The sequence below is a fragment of the Pongo abelii genome, chromosome 12, assembly GCF_028885655.2.
Source record: "Pongo abelii isolate AG06213 chromosome 12, NHGRI_mPonAbe1-v2.0_pri, whole genome shotgun sequence".
In the NCBI taxonomy this organism is placed as follows: domain Eukaryota; kingdom Metazoa; phylum Chordata; class Mammalia; order Primates; family Hominidae; genus Pongo; species Pongo abelii.
The window spans coordinates 36,627,498-36,653,188 of record NC_071997.2 but is presented as its reverse complement, the minus strand read 5'-3'; the positions used below and the strand labels follow the sequence as shown (position 1 = coordinate 36,653,188).

Sequence of the window (25,691 nt, the reverse complement as noted above, 5' to 3'; positions counted from 1 at the left end):
CCCACACTTAATTTTCTCTATTATTAACACTTCACATTAGTATGGTACATTTACTTCAATTAATCAACATGACACATTATTATTAATTAAGGTCCATAATTTATTCTGATTTCCTTCATTTTTACCCAATATCCTGTCTCTCTTCCAGTACCCTGTGCAGGAGAACATGTGACATTTAGTAGTCATGCCTCATTAGGCCCCTCTAGACTGTGACAGTCTCTCAGAGTCTCCTTGCTCTGATGACCTTGACAGTTCTGAGAAGATTTTGTAGATTGGGATTTGTCTGATTTTTTTGTGTGATTAGACCATTACAGGTTTTTGGAAGAAAAACCACAGAAGCAAAGTATCCTTTTCATCACACTGTATCAAGGTACACTCTGCCAGCATCATAACACAGTTGCTGCTGACCTTGATTGTCTGACTGAGACAGTTTTTCAGAAGGAAGTCACCATGTGCAGCCCACACTTAAGGGTGGGAGTCGTGGTTGTGTTACACCTGTTTGAGGGCAGAGTATCTGCATGAATTACTGGAATTCCTCTGCATGGGAGATTTGGCTCTTCTCTCCCATTCAGTTATTTAGCAAATAATTGATTTATATTAGTATGAACTCACAGATATTTATAATTTGGGTTGTAGTTTGGTGCTGCTTTATTTTGTTGCTCAAATTTCAGCATTGGCCACTGGAAGTTCTTACAGTTGGCTCCTGAGTCCCTCTGACGTACACCCATCTCTCCTGTGCCTTCCTCCCTTTTTTTTTTAAGCATTTCCTTCTTTTCTGGCACTAAAAGATGCTCCAGGCTTATATATTTCTTGCTCCAGTCCTAGAATCAGTCATTCTCCAAGGTGGGAGGCTAGATTTTACAAAGTAACATTTAACATAAATAAACTTGAGTTCCTTCTGCATTCCTCTCCTCAGCATCTAAATCTCCATCCCAGTCAGGAGGGGCTGCAACACAGAGAAAAAGATCAAAGGAATCAAAGCAATCACCCCAACACATACGCACACAAAAGGCCAGAATAGGCACTACTTTCTTAGCCACTTACCACCAAGAGCTTTTGAGTGTTCTTTGGATAAAATGTGTTAAAAATGTATATGTGTTATTTATGAGTTGTACAGATAATAATAAGTAAAAACCCACAGTTAGAATTGAAAATATTAGACTGAAGTTCCTACTTACCTTTAAATATATATATGTGTGTGTGTGAATATGTGTGGGTGAAACTATGTACATACGCACATATATTTCCTACTTCTGTACACTGAACAGGCCTAGAAACGAAGACAAACCCATTAGTGATTACATCTTGGATTGTAGACTTCAAATACCATTTCTTGCAATGGAAAGTAGGGCTCCTTGAGAAAGGCCTGGTTCCAATGTGCAAGAAAAGCCTGGAAGATCTCTTCACGCCCAAAAGCAAGGAACCTGTCAAGACTACTAGAGTCTTATCAAAAAGACTGAGGAACTAACTTGAATAGGCTCCCACTGGCTGAAAATGAAGCAATTTGAATATTAAAAAAGATAATACTTGCAATGGATCAAAAGACATTACATATGATTTAATACAGGAGTTTATAATTATACTAAAAAAAGAAAAATTCAGCTCATTAATCAACCTTGGATACATGCAGAGAGCCAATTAATTTTTTTAGGACTGATTTTTTAAAAATTAGGGAGAAGAAATGCAGCAATTATCAGGCCTTCTGTATAAAATCTGTTCATCAGAGTATCCAAATAATGAAAGAAAAGTATCTTTCTGGAATTATCTCATGAGTAAATAACTGAGGTGAGATACACTACCCATTTGCAATACTAATGAATTAAAGGATCTAGGCAAATAATTTCAATGGTTGATAAGCATCACCAAAAAGAGAGACAACTAGATATTGCCTGCCTCTTGATGGAAGGACACCATTGCAAAGTAGCATGGTCAAGAAAAAGAACAAAATCAAGACTAAGTCTGATCAAATGTCTATCTATCAACCTATAGGAGCAGGGAACAGAGGAATGTGCTTAAAATTCCATGGGGATAAAATAAACAAAATCCAGACTGTGTGAAAACCTACACCCTACCCAGTTTCTTCAACAGAAAAAAAAAATGATGTAGAGGAATTTAAGAGTGAGGATCAAAAGGTGGGCTTCATTTAGTCCTCAATTTAATAAACTTTAAAAAATTAAATATCCAATTAGGGAAATGTGAAAATACTGAATATAGGATGATATTCAGGAATTATTGCTAGGTTTTTGGATATAATGATGTTATGATTAGGTAGCTGTAGTACTTTTAAATATATTTGAAAATTCGCTTTTTTTTCACAACGGGTTTGCCGCCAGAACACAGGTGTCGTGAAAACTACCCCTAAAAGCCAAAATGGGAAAAGAAATGGCTCATATCAACATTGTCGTCATTGGACACGTAGATTCGGGCAAGTCCACCACTACTGGCCATCTGATCTACAAAGGCGGTGGCATTGACAAAAGAACCATTGAAAAATTTGAGAAGGAGGCTGCTGAGATGGGAAAGGGCTCCTTCAAGTATGCCTGGGTCTTGGATAAACTGAAAGCTGAGTGTGAACATGGTATCACCATTGATATCTCCTTGTGGAAATTTGAGACCAGCAAGTACTGTGTGACTATCATTGATGGCCCAGGACACAGAGACTTCATCAAAAACATGATTACAGGGACATCTCAGGCTGACTGTGCTGTCCTGATTGTTGCTGCTGGTGTTGGTGAATTTGAAGCTGGTATCTCCAAGAATGGGCAGACCCAAGAGCATGCCCTTCTGGCTTACACACTGGGTGTGAAACAACTAATTGTTGGTGTTAACAAAATGGATTCTACTGAGCCACCCTACAGCCAGAAGAGATATGAGGAAATTGTTAAGGAAGTCAGCACTTACATTAAGAAAATTGGCTAAAACCCCAACACAGTAGCATTTGTGCCAATTTCTGGTTGAAATGGTGACAACATGCTGGAGCCAAGTGCTAACATGCCTTGGTTCAAGGGATGGAAGGTCACCCCTAAGGATGGCAGTGCCAGTGGAACCATGCTGCTTGAGGCTCTGGACTGCATCCTACCACCAATTCATCCAACTGACAAGCCCTTGCGCCTGTCTCTCCAGGATGTCTACAAAATTGGTGGTATTGGTACTGTTCCTGTTGGCCGAGTGGAGACTGGGGTTCTCAAACCCGGTATGGTGGTCACCTTTGCTCCAGTCAACGTTACAACAGAAGTAAAATCTATCAAAATGCACAAAGAAGCTTTCAGTGAAGCTCTTCCTGGGGACAATGTGGGCTTCAATGTCAAGGATGTTTGCTGTGGCAATGTTGCTGGTGACAGCAAAAATGACCCACCAATGGAAGCAGCTGGCTTCACTGCTCAGGTGATAATCCTGAACCATCCAGGCCAAATAAGCGCTGGCTACACCCCTGTATTGGATTGCCACAGGGCTCATATTGCATGCATGTTTGCTGAGCTGAAGAAAAAGATTGATCGCCGTTCTGGTAAAAAGCTGGAAGATGGCCCTAAATTCTTGAAGTCTGGTGATGCTGCCATTGTTGATATGGTTCCTGGTAAGCCCATGTGTGTTGAGAGCTTCTCAGACTATCCACCTTTGGGTCACTTTGCTGTTTGTGATATGAGACAGACAGTTGCGGTGGGTGTCATCAAAGCAGTGGACAAGAAGGCTGCTGGAGCTGGCAAGGTCACAAAGTCTGCCCAGAAAGCTCAGAAGGCTAAATGAATATTATCCCTAATACCTGCCACCCCACTCTTAATCAGTGGTGGAAGAACGGTCTCAGAACTGTTTGTTTCAATTGGCCATTTAAGTTTAGTAGTAAAAGACTGGTTAATGATAACAATGCATCGTAAAACCTTCAGAAGGAAAGGAGAATGTTTTGTGGACCACTTTGGTTTTCTTTTTTGTGTGTGGCAGTTTTAAATTATTAGTTTTTAAAATCAGTATTTTTTAATGGAAACAACTTGACCAAAAATTTGTCACAGAATTTTGAGACCCATTAAAAACGTTTAATGAGAAAAAATAAAGGTTGAAAAATTGTCATGACCCCAAATGTTCTTGCTTAAGGTCACCCAGATAGTAATGTAACAGTGCAACAGTGAAACAACTAACATGACTGACTCCATTTTTGTTTAAGAGGCCTTTACCCATTCCCGCACATAGGTTAGAATAATTTTAGAGCACTGAGATCACATGCAGAAACAGCAATCATGTAGTTTTTAAACTAAGTCTGGTCTTAAGGAAAGAATGCAAACAACTACTATGTCTTGTTAAAGATTTGTAAGAGCATTGTGACCTGACCACGGACAAAGAGGTTCCCCATCTCCTCCATCTGTCACTGGAGCCCAGATGTCTACAGACCTCTGTCACCTCTTGATACAAACACCCTCCTCTTCCCTATATCCTTCTCCCATAAAAATCCTGCAGCCTGCCTGGAAATTTGAAGGTGGTACTTTAGAATGCTAGTTCACCATCTTCTTGCTTTTCCTCCCACCAACTTCATCTCTTGTGTTTGGCTTTCAAGCAGCAAGCACCCGAACCTGGGTTCGGTTACAGTAATTTGTGAAACTCAGGTTGAAACACTGTGAATTAAGGCACAAATAAATGAGTCACCCCAAACCAGTGAAAATTACTCTGTATTGGCAAACCAACTTTTTTCAAAGCAGTTTCTGATGTTCTTCAGTAGTTGAGACGCATAGTTCTCCAATCCCATTGCCCTGAAAGTATTCTGCTAAGTGTCCTTAATTTGCCATGATATCTGGGAATGGAAGTTGAAATGCATATAAATGTTAATCCAAGAGCTTTTGTCTCAGGCATCACATCTGTGGGGTCACTTCCCTGAGCAGCTTTGAACTGGCACAACGCATGGAGTTAATTTTTTTTCTTGGCTTTTATAGTTAGCCTGAATAAACCAGAAGGCCCTTTGGGTGTGTCGAGGATAAGTCAATACAATAACACTTTTTAATGGTATTCAATTGTACTTGAAACCTGACAACCAAAACTGGGTCAGCATGAAGGCCTCCCAGTCACCCTGGTGACTTCCACTCAGAAGACACAGTAGGTATCCCAGTTCCAAAATGGGTACATTGTTTTAACCTTACATAACTTTTTCATAAATATTACTTAAAACAACAATTTCCTTTGTGCCATAAAAGATTTTAAATTATTGATAAGTAGTTTCAGTACATAGAAAACTGCCTAAATTAGCAGTAAAACAAATTAGAAATAATTGTGTGAGCTATGTGAATGTTCTAAATATAGAACACACAGCTAGATTTTCCTGGTTACTTCTTAAAGTTATCAGGACCTTTGTAAAATTGGAAATATTACAGTGCCTTTTCACTAGCATTTTTGATAATTAGATTTAATAAGAATGATGACAGTAATGATGATAGTACTAATGACTAACATCATTTAGGATTGTTATGTTCTAAATACTGTGCTCAGCATTTTACATGTTTTATCTCATTTAATCCTTATAATACCCCATCTCTATGAGGAAGGTTATAGTAGGTCCTATTATAATTGTTTTACAAATGAGCAAAGAGGCTTAGAAGTTGAGTTGCATTTTTAAAATGGCAGGACCAGTACTAGTAGATATTACAAAGCTAGTTGGAAAAAGCAGATTTCTTTCATAGTTCCCGTGAAAATGATCCATACAAGTGAATTTCAAATATATATAATTTTGGCAAGATATTAATATAAGCCCTCCTATAGAGATGTGCTCATCCTGGGACTGAACAGCCTGAAACACACAGAAGAAACTGGATTGCACAATAATAAAAGAAATTTGCACCAAAGCAGAAGAGCAATTATTGTCTGCGAAAGGTTTCACTAGGTCTTTAGTACGAAAGACTTAGAAATTGCTATGAGAATCTCGCTGTCAATCATTTATGTTTACTGCATATAATTATAGGTGGATTATATAGTTCACTGCATTTCGGCTTTACTCTCCAGCAGTCTCAGTTAATTGTTTTTGCCGTTCTCATAAAATTTTTCCATTTGTGTTGTGGGTGGATATTTAGAACAAATCCAATACCTTTTAAATTGCCTTCCATTCTCCTTTGAATGTACAGGGTCTTATCAAAGGAAACCTGTCTGACTATCTCCCCTTAGAGAATTTCTCTAGTTCTGCTTCCTGTTTTCCCCTAGAATTAACTTATCTTCCCACTGAACCCGGTTCTAGGAACTTCACTTTCGAAGCTAAGTTTTGCTTCTGTCAAGCCCCATTTTGGTTTGGCAGTTCTAGGCTGGAGTTTGATCTTTTCCCTTGGGTGCTCTCTTCAGACCACTTGGATCCCTATCTTGGAGATGGGGAGTGGATCTGCACCTCTGCCCTGTCCAGCCACCAAGCATTCTGAACCCCAGCCAGGATGAACCCCTGTGATAACAGAAGAAACCAAGTCAAGCACGTCTTAAAGAATTTTGTCTCTACAAAGCTTAGTTCTGACGGGAAGACCTACAATCCACACCTACTCATAATAACTTACCTAATAAAAACAAAACAGCCCTAGAATTTGTAAATACATTATTTTTCTTCCTAAGAGTTCAGAAGCAACAGTAAAAACAATGGACAACACGAGGAAAATTTGGAAATAAACAAAAAAGAAGTGTCTTCTATTTTTAGCATGTGATGTCTTGATGAAAAATCTTATGCCAATTTGATTCTCAGTTGACTTGTTTTTCTCTAAAGGCCTTTATCTTCATATTTTGAAATTCCACAATGATGTGTCTATGTCAACAGCTTTTTGCCTTTGTTGGATTTGGCACTTAGTAAGTTTTTTTCCATTCAAGAAATAGGGTTACCTTCAACAGTATAAAAGTTCTTATACTATTTCTTTGGAGGAAAAAAAATTGTTTCCCTCCTGTTTGTTGTTACTTTTTAGAAATCCTATTAGATGTTTGATCTCCAGTTCTTGACTGTAGTCTCTATGTCTTCTCTGTCTTCTCGAATTTTGTACCTCCTTATATTTGATCTGGGAGATTTCTTTAATTTTCCTTGCCGTCTCCTACTGAATTTTGTTACTTAGCCCATTGTGTTTTTAAGTTCCAAGAACTCTTTCTTGTGCCTTCGTTCCATAGCATCCAGTTCTTACTAAATGGATACAATGTCTTTTATATTACTCAGTAATAGTTTCTTTAAGTCTTGTTGGTTCTCCATTTTTCTCTTTCATTTTACAGACCAAAAATAGGATTGCATCAAACTGAAAAGCTTCTGCACAGCAAAGGAAACAATTAATAGAGTGAAGAGACAAACTATGAAATGGGAAAAAATATTTACAAATTATGCATCAGACAAAGATTTAATATCCAAAATATACAAGGAATTCAAACTATTCAATAATAGGAAATCAAATAACTCTAAAAATGGTCAAAGGACTTGAATAGACATTTTTCAAAAGAAGACATAAAAATGGCCAACATATGTATGAAAAAATGCTTGACATCTCTAATCATCAGAGAAATGCAAATTAAAACCATAATGAGACATCAACTCACACCCATTAGATTGACTATTATCAGAAAGATCCAAGATAACAAATGTTGGTAAGGCTGTAAAGAAAAGGAAACCCTTATACACTGTTGGTGGTATTGTAAATTTGTACAGCCATTTTGGAAAATAGGATGAACCTTCCTCAAAAATCTACCAACAGAACTACTGTATGACCCAGCAATTTCACTGCTAGGCATGCACACAATGGAGGTTTAATCACTATGTCAGGAATATCGGCACTCCTATGTTTATTGCAGCATCATGCACAACAGCCAAGTTATGGAAATAACCTAAGTATCCATCAACTAATGAATAGATTAAAAATATGGTATACATACACAATGGAATACTATTCAGTCAGAAAAGGAATGAAAACCTGTCATTCATAACAACACTAATGAACCTAGAGGCCATTATGTTAGGTGAAATAAGCCAGGCACACAGAGACAGATACCCTGTGATTTTCCTTGTATACAAAATATTTTAAAAAGTCAAATTCATAGAAATAGAGGGTAGAATGGTGGTTACTAGAGTACCGGAGGCTGGGGTGGGGAGTGGTGATAGGGAAAGGAAAGATGTTGGCCAATGGGTACTAAGTTAGTTAGAGAGAAAGAAAAAGTTCTGGTGTTCTATTGCACAGCAAGTTGACTATAGTTAGTAATAATGCATTTTATATTTCAAAATTGCTAAAAGAGTGGATTTAAAATATTTCCACAACAAAGAAATAATATTTGATGTGATAGACATGCTAACTACTTTAATTTGATCATTGCACAGTGTATAAATATATTAAAATATCACTTTGTACCCTATGAGAATATACAATTATTATTTGTCAAACAAAAATGAAAGAAAACTAAAAAAAAAAAGAATATACAATATGAAGGCTAGTGGGAGTCCTGTGGGAGGAGCACAAGGCTTCCTGACCAGCAGGCTTTGCTTGGGTGAGCAGGCTGGGGCACGAAGCCCAGGATGCAGAAATTCAATTTAATTTAAGAGTGCTAGTTCCTCACTAGAAACTACACTAGTTTTCCCCAAAAAGTGATTTTAATTTATTTAGAAAAAATTCATGTGACTCTTTCATTTTTCCTCTATTGGGCTTGAAAGCTGCATTGTTGATGGTTAGACATTCATCTTGAGGTGGTGGTGCAGGGACCTGGATGGGCAACAGACTATTCTCTATTAGAGACCTTTGAGTGGTCTGCTTGTTTTAGGCTCATCCCTCCACCTGCCCCTTCTGTAGTGGACTTCTCTGGGCATTTGTAAGGTTGTGGATTTGCTTGTATTGTTGTGGCATGAATGGAAAGTATATGCATGTTGATACTATACTTGTTGGATTTAATTACATTTCAAATGTCTTTAAAAAGTTACATTCTGATTTGGTTTTAAAACAAACAAACAAACAAAAACAAGAAGATATTGGGTATACAGGACAGCATGACAATGAGGAGCTAAGTGAAGATTTAATGTTAGTGAAGCAAACACTCACCATAAGGAAATGTGCACATTTCCCGTTAGTTTGGAAAGCAACATCCAAATTCTCTGTGGGCTCTGAGAAGAACAATTTCCTGGAGTGGATGAAGCTGGGTTACGTCCTGTGACTGTGACCTGTGAAGGAGAAAAGCTGAGCCCACATTCAACAGTGCACTGAAGCCCAGAGAAGTAACCAAATCCCTCCAGTGGACAAAGGAGACTTTGAAGGGACAAGAGGTTTGTTGAGGATCAATTCATGGATTAGGAAGGAATATTGTTAATGCATTGTGTCATAACTGATAGGCAACAATTTTTCTTTTTATTATGATATTTTATATTCAATTTAACATAAGTCCTTTTTCTGGTTTCTCCTCACCTTCCTGAACGACAACAGGAAAAGTGCTCAGGGGGCTATTCTTAGCCCAGTTTCCCTTTTTCTGTCTACACTCTGGCCGTGGAGGAGCTCGTTGGTAATCATGGCTTTGAACACAGTCCCTAGTAAGAGCTGCTGTCATCCTATCCAGATCACTTCCTGGCTGATATGGGGAGGTAGGGGTTGGGGGTACAAACGGCCATTCCAGTGCCCCACAGTGGCACACTCTGGTGCCATTTACTCCCAGAGCTCCCCAACAGGATCAGGCTGAGGCCAGATGTCAGCCGAACCCACATCTTTTTGTTGTTGTTGAGACAGAGTTTCGCTCTTGTCACCCAGGCTTGAGTACAATGGCGCGATCTCGGCTCACTGCAACCTCCGACTCCCTGGTTCAAGCGATTCTCCTGCCTCAGCCTCCCAAGTAGCTGAGATTATAGGCACACACCACCATTCCCAGCTAATTTTTGTGTTTTTAGTAGAGACAGGGTTTCACCATGTTGGCCAGGTTGGTCTCGAACTCCTGACCTCAGGTGATCCACCCGCCTCGACCTCCCAAAGTGCTAGGATTACAGGCATGAGCCACGGCACCTGGCCAAACTGACATCTTTGGCTAGCTTCTTCCCCCATCCTATCCTACTTCCCTTGCTTTCTTACAGATCTCATCTAGGGACTGTAATAAATCATTTACCCAATCCCTGAGTAAACCATTTACACAAGAACCCCTGTCTTGGGCTCTGCTTCTAAAGAACCAGACTTAAGGCATCATCTATATACTCAGACATTCAAATTTGTATCTCTGGACTGGATCTATCTGCTGAACTTCCTTATCAACATTTCTACATGGAAGCATCTAATCTTAACATGTCTAAGAGTGAACTCCTGATCACTTTTGCTTTACCAAAACTAGTCCTAGAGATTTCCTCACTGTCCTAAATGGTAACTGATAGTGTTTGGCTGTGGCCTCACCCAAATCTCATCTTGAATTGTAACCCCGTAATCCCCATGTGTAATGAGAGAGAGCCAGTGGGAGGTAATGGAATCATGGAGGTGGTTTCCCCCTTGCTGTTCTTCTTTGTTTTTTTCTTTTTTTGAGGTGGAGTCTCACTCTGCTGCACAGGATGGTGTGCAGTACAGTGGCATGATCTCAGCTCACTGCAACTTCTGCCTCCCCAGTTGAGCGATTCTCCTGCCTCAGCCTCCCGATGAGCTGGGATTATAGGTGCATACCACCATGCCTGGCTAAGTTTTGTATTTTTTATTTTTTAGTAGAGACGGGATTTCACCATGTTGGCCAGGCTGGTCTCAAACTCCTGACCTCAAGTGATCCACCTGCCTCAGCCTCCCAAAGTGCTGGGATTACAGGTGTGAGCCACCATGCCCAGCACCCCCATGCTGTCCTCATGATAGTGAGTGAGCTCTCATGAGATCTGATGGTTTTATAAGCATTTGGCATTTCCCTTGCATTCATTCTCTCTCCTGCTGCCCTGTGAAGAGGTGCCTTCTGCCATGATTGTAAGTTTCCTGAGCCATACGGAGCTGTGAGTCAATTAAACCTCTTTTCTTTATAAATTATCCGGTCTCAGGTATTTCTTCATGGCAGTTTGAGAACTGACTAATCCAGTAACCTTATTATTTCATTTCCCTGGTCTAAAAGCCATGGAGTCGACTTTGACTCCTCTGTTTCTCCTGTTTCCCGTGTTGAATCCATCAACACATCCTGCCAGCTCCTCCTCCAGGTAGGTCCACACTTGTCCTTCTCACCATCTCCACAGCTACCATCTAATCCAGGCTATCATTATATCTCTCACCTGGGTTATTTTAATAGCCTCCTAAATTTACTTCCTGTTTTTGCCTTTGAACTTCTTTCTTGTATTCTCAATACAGCAGTCAGAGTAAGCCTGTTAAAATATAAGTCTAATCATGACTCTTCTGCTCAAAATCCCTGAAAGCACCCCACTTTGGAAGAGGCCATCCACACGGGTTCCTGAGTAGCCCTGCCTGTTCCTGCTTAGTGTGCCAAGCTGCAATCCTAATCTGTCCTCTGAGAGTGAGCAATTTCTCTAGCTGGCCCTGTAGGCCATTAAGTTTCCTGAAGGAAGGGAGACCAGCTTGTTGGCTGTTTCATATAAAGTTTGCTGCTCACTCAGAAAGTGCTAGGCTCTTGGCTCCGAGTTCTTCTCCTGTAACACAATCCACTGTGTGCGCAGACACTCATGATGGGGCCTTGTGCTGCCTCTGTGCAACTTAGCAGGGAATGGATAGCTATACACAAACCACTATGAACTCTGGCTACTGTTGTGCCATCTGTCTCTAGCCCAGGAGTCTCATGTCTTCTGTTTGCATCCATGAAGTAACAGGCATTCTTCTTAGCTTACAACGAAGGTAAAGTTCCAGGCTCCGCGCAGTTCTTGACAATCATCACATTCAGAGTAAAAGCCCCAGTAGCCTGCAAGGCCCCACCACTTGCCACTCCTGATCCCGTTGCTTATTCTCTGTCCCTGGCCCACACTAATCCAGCCACACAGACCTCCTTATTTTCTTTCACACATGCTTAGCACTCTCCAGCTTCGAGACTTTTGCAATTTTTGTTCCTTTTAAAAATAGCCCCCTCTCCCAGTCATCTGCATGGCTGGCTCCGTCACCTCCCTCCTGGCTTTTCAGATATACCACCTTCCTTGAGGCCTGCTCCACCCCATCATTCTTCTAAAAACTGCAACCCTCAGACCCTTATCTCCTTTCTTGCTTTCTTTTTCTCCTTCATATTCATAATCATCAAACCTCTATCTAGTTTACTTACTTATTTGTTCCCAACCTAGTCTCCCACATTAGAATGTAAGTTATAGGGAGTAGTGAGTTTTGCTCATGTTATTCACTGCTGTTTCCCAATAACTAGGGCAGTGCCTGGCACTGAGTAGAAACTCAGTAAATGTGTTGAATGAATGAACTTCTGGCAAACACAATCTGCTAACTTGTATGCTATTAAACCTATGATCACCTTCTGAGGAATAAGAAGCAGTGGGGTCACATATGAGCAAAACAAACAGTGTGTTCTACATGGGGTTTACCATTTTGTCAGAAAAACATATTTATCAAATAATCATACAAGTACATAACTATAAATCATGGAAAGAGCAATGAACGAAAAATACAGAAAGCTAGTAGGTCACATTAAATAATGCTGTTTTCATGGTGTAGAGTAGTTATTGGGAAGCACCTCCCTAGCAAAGGCCTACATTTCTCAACCTACTTTTTATCTAGGTGCAATTACGTGATCAGTCCTCACCAAAGGAGTATGAGAGAAATTAGTGTACATCACTTGTGGACTGGGGTTTCAAGGACAGAGGTGTGCCTTCTCTACTTTCTCCCCATCTGCTATCTGGAACCAAGAACTGCAAGATCCTGAGGAACGGAGGAACGGCAGGATACAAAAGGCCAGGGTTCCTGAATTGCCACTTGCAGGAAGCCACTAAACCAACCAGGAACACTGCCAGAGTGGCATCAGAAGTCTGCTGGATAGTGAAGACTTTCACCACCGACTAGTGGTGATGAGGCCACTATGTCATGTGTGAGTGGAGACCATGTGAGAAGCAGCAATGAGAAACCCCCATCCCATCCAGCCAAGCGGATATCAACAAACACATAGTGGGGATCTTGAAATTCTACCCCTCCCAGGCAATAACAAGGTGTCCTAGTCATCCAGGGTGTGTCAATGAAGACCAAGTAGGAAACCTGGACTTCCTCCCACATCTGGCAGTAAAAGAGTGGTACCCACTTCCCCTGCCAGTGAAATGTCAATGGAAACCTATTAAAAGAGTAGATTTTTTTAAAAAAGTAGAGTCTTATAATATTCAATATTCAAAATACCCAGGGCTCAGTTGAAAATCACTTGTATCAAAACCTGGAAAAAATCTCAGCTTGGATCAGAACAGACAATTAACAGGTACACAACAGAAATGACACAGAGGTTAGGATTATATGACAAGGAATCTAAAGCAGCCATTATAAAATTGCTTCAATGAGGAATTACAAATACATGCCACAAACTAAATAAAAATAGAAACATACACAAACAATCTCAGCAAAGAAATAGAAAATACAAAGACTAAAAGAAGTTTTGGAAATTAAAAATACAATAACCAAAATTAGAATTCAATAAATGGACTCAAAATCAGAATGGAGAAAACAAAGTAAATAATTAGGAAACCTTAAGATAAAACAATAGAAATTACCTAATCCAAACAATACAGAGAAAATAGACTGAAAAAAAATGAGCAGAGTCTCAGGGACTTATGGGATGATAATAAAAGGTCTTGCATTCACGTCATTGATGTCCCAGAAAGACAGAATATATAAGATGGGATGAAAAAGCCTTTGAAGAAATAATTACTGAAAATTTCTTATATTTGGCGATATGGTTTGGCTGTGTCCCCATCTAAACCTCACCGTGAACTGTAATAATCCCCACATGTCAAGGGTGGGGCCAGGTGGAGATAATTGAATCATGGAGGCGGTTTCCCCCATACTGTTATTGTGGTAGTGAATAAGTCTCATGAGATGTGATGGTTTTATAAATGGGAGTTCCCCTCCACAATCTCTCTTGCCTGCCACTACATAAGATGTGACCTTGCTCCTCATTTGCCTTCTGCTGTGATTGTGAGGCCTCCCCAACCATGTGGAACTGTGAATCCACTAAACCTCTTTCCTTTATAAGTTATCCAGTCTGGGGTTTGTCTTTATTGGTAGCATGAGAACAGACTAATAAACTTAGAAAATGCCGAAATTCTACAGATTCAAAAAGCCTAGAAAAATTCTGAACAGGATGAACTGAGAGAAATCCACACAAGATATATCACAGTCAAATGTTTGAAAACTGAAGACAAATGTCTTAAAAACAGTGATGAGAGAAAAATGATCCCTAACCTACAGGGGAAAACCAATTAGATTACAGCAGATTTCCCATTAGAAGCCCTGGAGGCCAGAAAGAAGAGGCACGTATTTTTCAAGAAATAAGCCAACTGTCAACTCAGAATTCTATATCCAGGAACAATGCATTTTGGAAAGGAAGGAGAAGTTAAGATATTCTCAGATGAATGAAAATTAGGAGAATTTCTCCCCAGAAGACTTACTTTAAAATAAGGGCTAAAGGAAGTTCTCTAAACGAAGAGGAGAGATAAAAGAAGGAATCTTGGGGCTGGGTGTGGTGGCTCACGACTGTAATCCCAGCACTTTGGGAGGCCGAGGCGGCCGGATCAGAAGGTCAGGAGATCGAGACCATCCTGGCTACGGTGAAACCCCATCTCTACTAAAAATACAAAAAATTAGCCAGGCGTAGTGGTGGGTGCCTGTGATCCCAGCTACTCGGGAGGCTGGGGCAGGAGAATGGTGTGAACCCGGGAGGCAGAGCTTGCAGTGAGCCAAGATGGCGCCATTGCACTCCAGCCTGGGCAACAAAGCTAGACTCTGTCTCAAAAAAAAAAAAAAAAGAAAGAATCTTGGAATATGCAGAAGGAAGAAAGAAAAATAAAAAGTAAAAATATTGATGAATATTTTTCCTCTTGAGTTTTCTAAACTATGTTTGAGAGATAAAGCAAAAATTATAACACTGTTTGACGTGGTTCTCAATGTGTTGGGAAAGGCAGTCATGCACAGCTCCTCAGCCCTTGAATGGCTACCTGAGAGTAGACTTACGCCTGGAACATTTCCTTACAAAGAGGTAAAGAGCCCTCATAACTAATGCTAGGTTTATCGCCTTGTGAGAGAGTGTCTTTCCCTGTTCTGGCCTTGATGTAGTTACTCCTTTGTTATGCCTAAGCATGTGTATGTGTCAGTGTCCTCAGGCATGTCCCTGGCTTTCTATATTTCAGGTCCCCATGGGAGAAGGAGAAGGTGCTTCTACTGCAGGACAAACTAGAGCGTGTGTAGCCACACTGCCAACATCGTATGTGCAGTGGATCTGCTGGCCACATGGGGGCCAATGCATTGCAAGTGGCTATATCTTGTGCTCATGCTCTTTCCTTTTTCTGCAAGTAAACACCATGCAACTTGAGCCTGATGTGTCTATTGTCTGTTCTCAGCTACCTCAAATCGTGCATTGGTCTCTTTCCTTGGTGGCACTAATCAGCCTTTTAACTCTGTTCACACAACCTAGCCACCCAATGAACAATGAAGCACCCTGTATGTAGATAATATATACAAAACAATTATAAATGGGGGATATTAAAGAAATGTGAAGGAAGGTAAGAGTTTGTAAATTCAAACTAGTAAAATACTGACACCAGTAGTTTGTGATAAGTAGTCCTTCTAAAAATTGTATAGATAATGCAAAAGAGAATTCTAAGTTCACAGAAATGAAGAAAAAAGAAAACAGAGAAATAAAAAATGAACAAGCACAAAACAACAACAAAAACACTCATCAGACTAAGCCTTTACGTATCTGTAAATTGCATTACATTAAATGCAAGTGATATAAATACACCAATTAGAAAACAGAGATTGGGAAAATAGATAAGAGCAAAACAAACAAACAAAAAACACAACTCCATTATATTCTGTCTATAAGAAACTCACTTCAAATGTAAGGTTATAAGTAGGTTGAAAGTAAAAGGATGGAAAATGGTATACCATGCAAACTTTAATCAAAGGAAACTATGAATAGCTACATTGTTGTCAGATAAAGTTGACATCCAAGCCAAAAAAAAAAAAAATTACCAGGAACAAAAAGAAGCATTACATGATTTCAAAAAATAGCAATCTACCAAGAAGGTATAGCAAATCTAAATCTGTATGCACCCATGTGAAGCAAAAATTGAAATAACTAAAAGGAGAATGTAAAAACCACAATAACAGAGACCTTAATACCTCTCTCTCAACAATTGATAAAACAACTAGACAGAAAATCAGCAGAAGAGCTCAGCAAAATTATCAGACAGGATCTAATTGACATTTATAGAACATACCATCTAACAACAGAATATGCATTCTTTTCAAGTGCCAATGAAATGAAACATGCTGTCTAGGGCAGTTTTGAGAGGAAAATCTATAGCACTGGTAGCACATATTAGAAAACAGGAAAAATCACAAATCTGTAGTTGAAGTTTCTATCTTTAGAACCCAGAAAAAGACAAGCAAAATAAACCCAAAGCAAGCAGAAGAAAGCAAAAATTAAGAGAAGAGCAGAAATCAATGTTATTTAGAACACAAAAAAAGAAAGAAAATCAATTAAACAAAAACTTGATCCTTTGGAAAAATCTTTAAAATTGACAAACATCTAGTAAGATGTTTTTAACAAACAAAAAAGAAGACACACATTACCAATAGCAGAAATGAAACGGGAATATTGTTACTGCAGATAAGAAAAGGATAATATAAGAGTACTAGGAACAACTCTACAAACATAAATGCTATGTCTTAGAAGCAGCAGATCAATTATTTGAGAAGAACAAAGTATCACAACTTTCCCAACACAAAATAGTTTGAATAACCCTATAATGATTAAGAAAATTGGATTTATAACTTAAAAATCCCCCCCAAAAAAATTTCCAGGCTCAGATGGCTTCATGGGAAGATTCTACCAAATATTTAAGAATTAACACTAATTCTACACAATGTCATCCAGAAAACAGAAGAAAAAGAAACATTTCCTAGCTTATTCTAAGAATTCAGCATTATTCAGAAATGAAAAAGAGACAAAGCAAGGATGTCCACTCTCACCACTCCTGTCCACTATAGTACTAAAAATAAAGCAAGAAAACAAAATAAAAGGCGTGCAGACAAAAAAAAAGAGGAAGTAAAACTGCTCCAATTTGCAGATGACATAATGGTCTATACAGAGAAACCCAAGAAATCTACAAAAAGTTTAGAATAAGTGAGTGAAGCAAGATCTCAGGGTAAGAGATCAACGTATAAAAATCAATTGTACTTATATATATTAGCAATAACATGGGGAAACAAATTTAAAATATAATACCATTTATTACTGCCCCCAAAATACTTAGGTGTATGTCTAACCAAATATATAGACTAGACTTGCACGGTGAAAACTAAAAATTACTAATGGAATAAATCAAAGAAGTTCTAAAAAAAATCAAAAGACATGTCATATTTGTGGACTAGAAATTTAATATAGTAAAGATGTCAACTCTCCCTAAATTTGTATACATGTATAATGCAATTCCTATCAGAAGCTCAGCAAGACTTTCTGTAGACATAGATAAAATTGTTCTAAAATTTTTACAGAAGGGCAAAGAAACTAGAAGCTAGATCAATAGCTAAATCAATTTTGAAAAAATAAAGAAGAAAGTGGGAGAAATTATTTTTCTCAACTTCAAGACAACTACAAGACATAGTAATCAAGATTGTGTGATATTGGCAGAGGGAACAGACACATAGATTAATGGTACATAATAGAGAATTCAGAAACAACCCGATACAAGAATGCCAACTGATCTGATTTTTTGACAAATGTGCAAACACAACTCAACAGAGGAAGAATAGTCATTTCAACAATCACGCCAAAGAAACTGTATATTCACAGGCAGAAAAATGAACTTCAGCATAAACCTTATACCTTTTACAAAAATTAACTCAAAATGGATCATAGATTTAAATGTAAAACATTAAATTATAAAACTTCTATACGTTAACACAGGAGATATCTTCAGGACCTAGGGCTTGCTGAAGAGTTCTTAAACCTAGTACAAAGAGCATGAATTATTGAAAAAAATTGTGAATTAATTTTCATCAAAATTATATTTTTGCTCTGTAAGAAACTTTGTTAATAAAATGAAAATACAGGGCGAAATATCTGCAAGCCCCATATCTGACAAAGGGCTTATATATGTAATATGTAAAGAAGTCTAGAAATTCAACAGAAATTAGAATGTGCAAAAGATCTAAAGAGACATTTCACCAAGCACATAGAAATGTTCAATATCTGGCCACTAGGAAAATGCAAATGAAGACTGTCTTGGACCATTGGTGCTGATATTTAAAAAATCACAAACTGGGTAATTTGTAAATAACAGAAATTATTTCTTGCAATTTTGGAGACTGAAGAGTCCAAGATCAAGGTACCAGCAGGTCTAGTGTCTGGTGAGGGTAGCTCTGTGCTTCCAGATGATGCCATGAATGCTGCATCCTCACAAGGTAGGAGGCAAGAGGGCAAAGGGACTAGCTAGCATTCTCCAGTCCTTTTATAAAGCACTAATAAAAAAACATTAATCAATAATAGATAGATTAGCAATCTATCACTAATATTTCTATAAGTAATAAAAACACTATAAGTAATAAATATAGATTACTATAATAAAATATCTTATAAGCAATAGATTACTAATAAGTAACAAAAAAACACTAATCTATCAGTAACCCATTACTTATTACTTATTCTTTCCTCCAAAAGGCCCCATCTCTTAAGACTACCACAATGGGTTTAAAATTTCAACATGAGTTTTGGAGGGTACACATTCAAACCATAGCAAAGACCATAATGAGATATCCTATGCACCTATTAGAAGTGCTAAAATTAAAATAATGAAAATATCAAATGCTGGTAAGGATGTGGAGAAATGGGATCTCTCAGATTTTGCTGTTGGGAATGTAAAATGGTACAGTGACATTGGTAAACAGTCTGACAGCCTCTCAAAAAACTAAACATACACTTACCATACAACCCAGCAGTCACACTCCTTGGCATTTATCCTAGAGAAATGAAAACTTATGTCCCCACAAAAATTTTTATAGCAGCTTTATTTGTGACAGTCAAAAATTAAAAACAATAAAAATATTCTATAAATCAATGAATGGTTAAACAAACTGTGTTACATTCATACCATACACTTCAGCAATAAAAAGAAACAAACTACTGAGACTTGTAGCAACTTCAGTGGATCTCAGGGACAATACATGAGTAAAAAAAAGTCAGTATCAAAGATAGTATATTCTGATTCCACTTCCATTACATTCTCAAGATGATAAAATTGTAGAGCTGAAACACAGATTAGCAGTTGCCAGAGTTAGGAATAACAGGGTTAGGGGAAGGGTGTGGAGACATAGGGATTGGTTGGGGCTACAAATGGATAACACAGTGGAGTCTTGTGATGATAGGACAGTTTTGCAACTTGATTGTAGTAATTACAAGAATCTTCTACATGTAATAAAATGATGCTGAACAAAATACACATATTGCACCAATGTCAATTTCCTGGATTTGGTCCTGTACCATCAGTATTTGATAGTATTGCATAAATGAACTAAACACACATATTGTGTCAATGTCAATTTCCTGGTTTGGGAAATCTGCCATCACATATTTGATAGTATTGCATAAGGTGCAACCATTGGGAGAATCTGAGTGAAGGGTACATTAGGACATTTCTATGCTATTTTTGAAACTTCCTGTGAATATATAATGATTAAAAACATTGATTTTGTATCCTGAGACTTTGCTGAAGTTGCCTCTCAGCTTAAGGAGATTTTGGGCTGAGACAATGGGGTTTTCTCCTTAGGGATCTAGAACTAGAAATACCATTTGACCCAGCCATCCGATTACTGGGTATATACCCAAAGGATTATAAATCATGCTGCTATAAAGACACATGCACACGTATGTTTATTGCGGCACTGTTCACAATAGCAAAGACTTGGAACCAACCCAAAAGTCCAACAATGATAGACTGGATTAAGAAAATGTGGCACATATACACCATGGAATACTATGCAGCCATAAAAAATGATGAGTTCATGTCCTTTGTAGGGACGTGGATGAAGCTGGAAACCATCATTCTCAGCAAACTATCGCAAGGACAAAAAACCAAACACCGCATGTTCTCACTCATAGGTGGAAATTGAACAACGAGAACACATGGACACAGGAAGGGGAACGTCACACACCGGGGCCTGTTATTGGGTGGGGGGAGGGGGGAGGGATAGCATTAGGAGATATACCTAATGTTAAATGATGAGTTAATGGGTGCAGCACACCAACATGGCACATGTATACATATGTAACTAACCTGCACGTTGTGCACATGTACCCTAAAACTTAAAGTATAATTAAAAAAATAAAAATAAAAACATAGTTTTTTAAAGTAAAATATTCAAGTAAATAATAAAATACTTATTATTTACTTGAATAAGTAAAATATTCAAGTAAATAATAAAATATTGAAGTAAATAATTCAAGTAAATAATAAAAACACAAAGTATGCAAAGTAAATATCCTTTGACATAGGACTGAAAGGGTGATATAGTATGGTGCCTTCAGGACACTGCATGTATGTTAGCTTTGCTGGAGCCTAAAGTCCTTGTGTGAACTGTTGAGTTACTGCTACACTACAACTGAGTTTTACTTTCTTTTATTTTTCATACGTTAACAGGGATAACCATTGGAAATATAATCAATGGATTGAATTTGCTCACATTAATGGAACTCATTAAATGGTCTGAATAATTAACTGGCTTAATATATATTTACAATAATTCTGCTTGCAATGCAAATCATAACTATTTGTTTGACAATTTAATTTTATACTTCAACTTTTTGAGAGTGTGGCCTTTTCAAAAAAATGTGTCTATTAATTAAAAAGTAGAAAAAAGATAAAATGTGTCATATGATTGATTTTATAGTTACTTTTAAAAGGAAATTTACTAGAATAAAATTACTTATAACCAATTAAAGCAAAAAGTGGTAAAACTAGATGCAATAAATCTACTTTATGCAATTTTTCTAACTTTTTTCAACTTACTAAATGTTTGTTAAGAACTATCAATATACAGGACCCTCTCACAGGCCTGGTCTAGATCAGCCCTCAAAAGGTTTTCTAAGTAAGCTCCAAACCAGTTATTTAATAAAACTTTCTGCAAGGATGAAATTTGTTTTATATGTGTTATTCAATAAGGTACCCACAAGTGGCTGTTGAACACTTGGAATATGACTTACAAAAAAAGACACTGAATTTTTTATGTAATCTTATTTTAATTAATCTAATATTAATTTTAAAAAGTTGTAGATGGTTAATGGCTGCCATATTGGGTAGCTCAAGATATTATCAAATAGATTTTGGATAATAACCCCTTATTTTCAGAATACTTTCCTTCACAAGTTCACACAGAAATCTTCACTGTAAACAGGGAAATCCTCTGTCAGACATTTTCCTACTATGATCCCCCTCGCCTTTCCTCCTTGCTAGCAGAGGAAGCCTGTGTTCATAGCTGTCAGATATGCCAGATCCAAATTATTGGGGCAGCTCTGGCCAATGGCACATGAAAGTGAGTCTCCCAGATGATTTCTGAGACATGTTTCCCTGCCTGATAAAAAGAGAATAATAAAGAAGAGAAGACCTTTTTCCTCTCTAGGTTGCTTCCAGCTGCTATGGCCATCTTGTGACCATGAGGCAAATAGTGAAAGAAAGAAGCTTACCCTGACATCATTGAGCCATGGAATTAACTCCGGATCAACCAATACCAGCTGCTTATTTTGTAGAAAAAAATAAACCTTTATTGTTTCAGCTATTTTTTGTCAATATTTTGTCGGTTGCCATCTCAGCTTCCAAATTGGATAGAGATCCTTAAAATTCATGATGGTAGTTAAGGTTGGGTCATTCCATTGTAGTGCAAGAAGTATATCAGTGTGGGGGGAGCAGAGAAGAAAAGGGAGGAAAGACAGGAGATGCTATAAAGACCAATAGTTTTGTAACTACTCTACAGGGAAACTTTGGGACACAAGGTGTGACACAGCTCTAAACTGGGGTGGGAGGGCATGGCACTAGTGAGGATCTCCAAGTGTGGCCCAGGCAAACTGGCAAAGAGGGTGAAGGAGATGGAAGACCAGAGGAATAAGCAAAGTTCAAATCATGAAGGACCTGGAGGGACATACTGACGTTTTGGACTGATTTCTAAGGGCCATAGAAAACCATTGTTTTTAAGTTTTAAGTAAAGAACGTGGTCACATTTGCATTTTCAAAAGCTTATTCTGGCTGCAGGTGGAAAATGATTTGGAATGGGGCAATTCTGGAAACTGAAATATCAGAGGGAGTACATCATATCAGGGAATCGTGATGTTGATATGATGTAGTATCTTGATGTTAACTCTGGTCACTTGTTAAGATGGCTTTTTTTTGTTTGTTTTTTGTTTTTTGTTTTTGAGACAGAGTCTCACTCTGTCACCCAGGCTGGAGTGCAGTGGCATGATCTTGGCTCACTGCAACCTCTGCCTCCCGAGTTCAAGTAATTCTCCTGCCTCAGCCTCCCAAGTAGCTAGGATTACAGGCACACACCACCACACCCAGGATATTTTTGTATTTTTAGTAGAGACGGGGCTTCATGATGTTGGTCAAGCTTGTCTTGAACTCCTGACCTCGTGATCCACCCCCATCGGCCTCCCAAAGTGCTGGGATTACAGGCGTAAGCCACCATGCCCAGCCTTAAGATAGTTTTTAAATCACTGACTGGTAGTTTCAAAGTCTAAAAACAATTATGTAATTTAGCAAGAAAACAGCATATAATAATGTTGGTAGGTATGCCAGTGTCAAAATATAAAACACAGAGAGTTTTTCATAGGACTTGGAATGTTAATTCTAGAAATTATTTAAAGTAGCAAAGTATGCCATATGCTCCTTCAGGCCAAGAGATTGCTGAGCTAGCATCATGATGAGAGGATCAAATTCACACATAACAATATTAACCCTAAATGTAAATGGGCTAAATGCCCCAATTAAAAGACACAGACTGGCAAATTGGATTGGATAAGGAGTCAGGACCTAACAGTGTGCTGTATTCAAGAGACCTATCTTATGTGCAAAGACACACATTGGCTGAAAATAAAGAGATGGAGGAAAATTTACCAAACAAATGGAAAGCAGAAAGAAAGCAAGGGTTGAAATCCTACTTTCTGACAAAACAGACTTTAAACCTACAAAGATTAAAAAAGACAAAGAAGGGCATTACATAATGGTAAAGGGATCAATTCATTAAGAAGAGCTAACAATCTTAAATATATATGCACCCAATACAGGAGCACCCAGGTTCATAAAACAAGTTCTTAGAGACCTACAAAAAGACTGAGACTCCCACACAATAATGGTGGGTGACTTTAACACCACACTGTCAATATTAGACAGATCATTGAGACAGAAAATTAACAAGTGTATTCAGTGTATTCAGGACTTGAACTCAGCTCTGGATCAGGTAGAATTGATAGATATCTACAGAACTCTCCACCCCAAATCAATGGAATATACATTCTTCTCAGTGCCACATGGCACTTACTCTAAAATCGATCACATAATTGGAAGTAAAACACTCCTCAGCAAATCCAAGAGAACTGAAATCCTAGCAAACAGTCTCTCAGACTACAGTGCTATCAAATATCAAATTAGTACTCAAGATTAAGAAACTCACTCAAAACCACACAACTACATGGAAATTGAACAACCTGTTCCTAAATGACTCCTGGGTAAATAGTGAAATTGAGGTTGAAATCAAGAAGTTCTTTGAAACCAATGAGAACACAGAGACAACATACCAGAATCTCTGGGACATAGCTAAAGCAGTACTAAGAGGGAAATTTAAAGAACTAAATGCCCACAACAGAAAGCTAGAAAGATCTCAAATCCTAACATCATAACTAAAAGAACTAGGGAACCAAGAGCCAATAAATCCAAAAGCTAGCAGAAGACAAGAAATAACTAAGATCAGAACAGAACTGAAGGAGATAGAGACACAAAAAAAATTCAAAAAAATCAGTGAATCCAGGAGATGGCTTTTTGAAAAAAATAATAAAATAAATAGACTGCTAGCTAGACTAATAAAGAAGGAGAGAAGAAATCAAATAGACACAATAAAAAATGATAAAGGGAATATCACCACTGACCCCACAGAAATAAAAACAACCATCAGAGAATACTATAAATAGCTCTAGGCAAATAAACTAGAAAATGTGGAAGAAATGGATAAATTCCTGGACACACAGACCCTCCCAAGACTAAACCAGGAAGAAGTCAAATCCTTGAATAGACCAATAACAAGTTCTGAAATTAAGACAGCAATAAATAGCCTAATCAATAAAAAGCCCAGGACCAGATGGATCTATAGATGAATTCTACAAGAGATACAAAGAGGATCTGGTACCATTCCTTCTGAAGTGATTCCAAACAATTCAAAAGGAGGGACTTCTCCCTAACTAATTTTATGAGGCCAGAATCATCCTGATACCAAAATGTGGCAGAGACACAACAAAAAAGAAAACTTCAAGCCAATATCCCTGATTCAAAAATCCTCAGTAAAATATTGGCAAACTGAATCCAGCAGACATCAAAAAGCTTATCCACCATGATCAAGTCAACTGTATCCCTGTGATGCAAGGTTAGTTCAACATATGCAAATCAACAAACGTAATCCATCACATAAACAGAACCAATGACAAAAACCACATGATTATCTTAATAGATGCAGAAAAGGCCTTTGATAAAATTCAACATCCCTTCATGTTAAAAACTCTCAATCAGCTTGATATTGATTGGACATATCTCAAAATAATAAGAGCCATTTATGACAAACCCACAGCCAATAGCATACTGAATAGGCAAAAGCTGGAAGCATTCCCTTTGAAAACCTATGAAAGACAAGGATGCCCTCTCTCACCACTATTCAACATAGTATTGGAAGTTCTGGTCAGGGCAATCAGGCAAGAGAAAGAAATGAAGGTATTTGAATAGGAAGAGAAGAAGTCAAATTGTCTCTGTTTACAGATGACATGATCCTATATCTAGAAAAGCCCATTGTCTAGGCCCAAAATCTCTTTAACTCCCTGGCTGTGGGTTTGTCATAAATGACTCTTATTACTTTGAGATATGTCCCATCGATATCTAGTTTATTGAGAGCTTTTAACATAAAGGGATGTTGAATTTTGTCAAAGGCCTTTTCTGCATCTATTGAGATAATCATGTGGTTTTTGTCATTGAAGCTGATGAGCAAATTCAGCAAAATCTCAGGATACAAAATCAATGTGCAAATTCACAAGCATTCCTGTACACCAACAACAGACAAGCAGAGAGCCAAATCATGAATGAACTCCCATTCTCAATTGCTACAAAGAGAATAAAATACCTAGGAATGCAGCTATCAAGGGATGTGAAGGACTTCTTCAAGGAGAAATACAAACCACTGCTCAAGGAAATAAAAGAGGACACAAACAAATGGAAAAACATTTCACGCTCATAGATAGGAAAAATCAACATCATGAAAATGGCCATACTGCCCAGAGTAATTTAAAGATTCAGTGCTATTTCCATTAAACTATCCTTGACACTCAAGGAATTAGAAAAAACTACTTTA

The 25,691-nt window shown here is 38.0% G+C and overlaps 1 long non-coding RNA gene and 1 pseudogene across 1 annotated transcript in view; one reads left to right on the top strand and one right to left on the bottom strand.

Annotated features, from left to right (window-relative positions):
• Positions 1 to 84: 84 nt before the first annotated feature.
• The window catches only part of LOC129057639 (uncharacterized), a 47,429-nt gene continuing 21,822 nt past the window's right edge, over positions 85 to 25,691 (bottom strand). The window contains exons 3-4 of the long non-coding RNA XR_008522268.1: positions 9,003 to 9,121; positions 85 to 946 (exon numbers count right to left, since the gene is read on the bottom strand). This is a non-coding gene — a long non-coding RNA (uncharacterized LOC129057639). The remainder of the gene's footprint in view (positions 947 to 9,002; positions 9,122 to 25,691) is intronic.
• Positions 2,323 to 3,888, top strand: LOC100455721 (elongation factor 1-alpha 1-like; annotated as a pseudogene).